Source organism: Jaculus jaculus, chromosome X (genome assembly GCF_020740685.1).
Source record: "Jaculus jaculus isolate mJacJac1 chromosome X, mJacJac1.mat.Y.cur, whole genome shotgun sequence".
Classification (NCBI taxonomy): Eukaryota; Metazoa; Chordata; class Mammalia; order Rodentia; family Dipodidae; genus Jaculus; species Jaculus jaculus.
Genome location: NC_059125.1, coordinates 37,485,824 through 37,490,209, shown reverse-complemented (window position 1 = coordinate 37,490,209; position 4,386 = coordinate 37,485,824). Strand labels below are relative to the sequence as shown.

The 4,386-nt window shown below is 42.9% G+C and overlaps 1 pseudogene; it reads right to left on the bottom strand.

The window, feature by feature from the left end:
• Window positions 1–2,867: 2,867 nt before the first annotated feature.
• Window positions 2,868–3,711, bottom strand: LOC101604733 (annotated as a pseudogene).
• Window positions 3,712–4,386: the final 675 nt, after the last annotated feature.

Below are 4,386 nucleotides of genomic sequence, written 5' to 3'. Positions count from 1 at the left end.
GCCCTTCTAGCTTTCAGGGTTTCCACTGAGAAGTCTGGAGTAATTCTGATGGGGTTACCTTTAAAAGTGGTGTGCTGTTTTCCCTAGCTGCTTTTAAGATTTTCTCTTTGGTGTCAATATTTAGAGTCTTAATGACAATATGTCTTGGAGAGTTTCTTCTTTGGTCCAGTCTGTTTGGAGTTCTGTTGACTTCGTGTATCTTGATGGACAATGGAGGATGGCAGGTGTGGCAAACAGGCAGGGGATGGACCCTGAGCTGGCGCAATGAAAGACACAATCTGAACTCACATGGCAGTTGCAATGGGCCTGGGCTAGTGCATGAATGTGCAGCAGCTGGAGCAGTAAGTGAGTGAGTAGGCGAGGCAGTCTAAGCTTCCACTCACAGCAGGGATCGATCAGTACAGTGGTGACATTTGGTGCACAAATTGATCAAAGGAGTCTGAGCTGCAGTGGGCCAGCAGGCATAGCCTGGCCAAGGTCACTCATGGGCAGGTGTAGCAGGCTGATCGTCCCTTGCAGTGAGGCAAGTGAAACTATGTTGGCCTGGGACCCTTTTCCTACAGTAACTGTGGCAGTTTCTTGAACCTGGGACTCTGGGTATGGTGGCTTCTTGGGGGGAGGGGTGAGCTCCCTGCCCATGAGGGAATCAGTGATTCCTGTTTTTCCCCTTTGTGCCCTCCCACTGGCAATCTATTGGAGATTGCTCTCCCCTAAAAGACCCGGTGAACCCTTAATGTCTTCCCTTTATTTCCTGGGGATCTGCAGCATGGTTAGGCAGGTGCCATCTCGGCCAGAAGCCAAGAATTAATTTTTAAAAATAAGAAAATCAAGGAGAAGTGGGCACTGAATAAATTGAGGCTCTTTAGGATTCTATTCTTGTAGACTTTCAAGCCTTAGAGGGCAATGAAGGAACTTGGACAGATGAAGTTAGATTGTCACAGGAACATCTGAGTGTGGACTGACTATAAAGAGAATAGATATGGTTAAAATAGCAGCTGTGCACACAACATCTAAAAATTAACCAGATTACTATTACCAGAAATGATAGGCATAGGTTTCTCTGATCAAGAGAAAAGGTAACTTATCAGAAGTATAAGCCCCTTTAGAATTATCTCATCATTTCCTGAGGCCTGTTTAATGTGGGCCATAGGATGAAACTATTGTCTGTCTTTTTAGCCTAGATGACCTCATTGGTTTCGGCTGCTACATCTGGTTGTTGGCTACTCAGCAGAAAAGTGTGACTATAGGGCATATTTCTACCTTTTGTCTTTATCAAGACAGACCTAACTAAATGATGGCATAAAACCTTAACATTATTTTGTAACATCTAATTTAAGTTGTCTGGTAATTTGTTAAGCCACATCTAAAAATAGAAAACAGGGCTGGAGAAATAACTCAGTTAAAATCCACATAAGGCCAGGTGTACAAAGCAGTGCATGTATCTAGAGTTTGCCCTGGTGCGCCCATGCTCACTTTCTCTGCTTTTTCTCTTTGTCTTTTTCTCTCTTAAATAATTTTATTTTTAAAAATAGAAAACCTATATCTTAATTTTTTCAAGCATATTTTTTCTATATTGTTCTGAGTTATTCACAATACATCTTAGAAACCCAAAGGATACATTCAAAAGTTCAAAATGTTATTTGCTAAATAAGATCAAGATCAGTTCCAAATCCAAGACTGATTCAGATTTAGAGGCAAGGTATCACCAAGCTACCAGGACTGCTCTAGTTGTTATAATGAACACTATCTAAGCAATACAGTCTCACTGCTTTAAACTCTGTTGCAGAAATCTACAATTTGTCATTGTTACTGTTGTGCTAGGAAATAATTTCTTCAAAGGTGCTTCTCAATTCTACTTATCTACCTGCCAACAAACAGAACAGAACTGATGGCCATAAACACTTTACAGACTCAGGAAACAATTCCATAGCTTAACCCGACTCTAATGCATGTTTGATTCACACTTGTACAAAGAGAGCACTCATATCTGTAGGACTTAATGTTATCTAAACAAAGCTGTTGTACTTTCTTACAATAAATGTCTACTGTGCCAGTCTTCCACAGAGGAAGGAGTCACGGATGTGCTCTTTCTAAAGGACCGAAGGAAGGCTGGGGTGGGGAGGCGGCAGGGTGGGCTGAGTAAGAGCCATCTCACTGCAGTGAAGCACATCCTAGGGCATCTAGTTCAAGGTTCCAAACAAGTTATCATTCTTTCCTTCATGATCCATTCTAAAGCAATACAAAGAGATCACTGATTCTCCAAGAATACACTTTACATACATGTTGGCTTGTTAAAAGGGTGTAGCTCAGTGGTGGCCTAGCATGCATGAGGGCCTAGGTTCCACCTCCAGCACCGCACATACACAGAAGTTTTATAAATGGCAGAGTTCAGTGCGTCATGACCCATATGGCAAAAATGAAACAGTTCAGAAGCTTTTACTATAAGCTCAAGGATAAAAATGAACACTGGCTGGCTACTGAACTAGGCATTTGACAAGTTAAAAATGTGAATCTGAAACATAACCATAATAGGCCCAAGTTGACACAGCCCATAAAGGAGCTCAAAATAAGGAGAAGCCATGTTCAGATTAGGTGACTGCTTTCCAGGTTATTGGGGGTGAAGGTGATTTTAGTAAACTACTTGAAATAAGTTGCCAATTAAATTATAGATTCTAACAATAACCCATACCATTTTAGACTTTAAGGGTAGTTTCATGATTTAAACAAATCTTATCAAAGAGCTATTCAATATATATAATCACTGTTTCCCACAAAAACATTTGAACGATTGGTGTCTACATTTTTATCTTATTGTATGTATTTGATGTTCCATACATCCATGTACAGGAAGTAGATAGCTTCTCTGAAGTGCAAGAGTTGTTCTTTCATGAATCCCCTCTCATAGTGAAACCAGCAATTTTCATATATGCATTCACATGCACATATATATGTACTTCAAAAAGCAAAGCGTCATCTCATCATCCACTGTTAACTTAATGATAAGAATGGGGGGCACCAGGCATTGGTGGAGCACCAGAAGGTCCTGAAGGCACTTGGAATGGATTATTCGGTGTAGAATAGAGTCCTGGTGCAGGATATGATCCTGTAGGGGCAGGATATGGTGCCGGTGGTCCCCAGGCTCCTGGTGGCACAGTGCCCCATGGGACAGGTGGTGCTGCCCCTGGTGCTTGTGGGGGAAGAGGAGTGGGATATGGCCCTGGAGATGGGTATGGCATATTGGGAGTAGGATACTGCCCTCCCATTCCTGGTGCCCAATGTCCAGAAGACATGTATCTCCATGGACCTAAAGGACCAGCTGCAGCATATGGTGCACCATACGGTCTAAGTAGCTCTGGAAAGGGCATATTTGGTACAGCATATGGCCCTGTGGGACCAAGGCCTGGCACAATTGGGGCTGAATAAGGACCACCAGGTGGGGGGCATGATGGTCCAGAAGGAGGAAAGGATCCTGGGGGTCCTGGTGGTGGTCTGCTGGGAGGCACAGAGGGATACATTCCTGTTGGTGCTGGTCTAAAAGGCACTGTGGAGGGCGTTGCACTTGGCGGGAGTCCGGGTGGCACAGAAGGTGGGGCACTGGGGTTAGTCGAAGGACTGGATCCTGGCCAGCCCTGAGGTTGGCCAGGCTTTGTATTGCTTACAGCAGAGGCTTTGTTCAGTTCGTGCATCTGCCAACAAAAATTCATCAGACATTTTCCTGGCAGGATCCGAGCTCGCAGTGGCGGCGACCACGTAGTAGCGACGATGGGTCGGAGAGAAATGGCACTCACATATATCTTAATTTTGAAATTACTTTTGTAAAAAATGGCAAAGCATGTTTGTTAACAGTATTGGGGGCAATTTTACCAACAAATTTTGAACATCTGGAAATCTTATTAAGAAAACAACTAAAGCAGAATAAAGTCGTGGCATCTCTGTTTTGTGGACCATTTGTATTGATGAGTCACAAGTAATAGCAAATTTTCTTTCTCTGTCTGGAGCCACCCCTAGTTTTAATGCATGTTTCTGTGAAAGGGCACATTTTCCGCCCTCTTTTTAAGCATAGAAGGAAGACAAGAATGGCCTATTTAAAATCAGTGTAAATAGTAATTCTGATTGTTGCTTAGTTCCTGTGCCCTGGTGAGAGCCACTAGCTTTGTTAGATGAGAATTACTGCCTGAGAGAAGGGATATGGTTCTAATCATCTCATTGAGAGTGGCTACTGCTTAGCCAGACCTATGGATTCTTTGTTCTATAGATAAACTTTTAGGAAGCCAACCTATTATCTCAGGTGATAATACCAGCCATAAATTTCCCTTGGAAGATAACAGGTCTAACATCATCTTACACGCATAGTCAGGACTTTCCCCAAAGGTAACTTAGTCACCT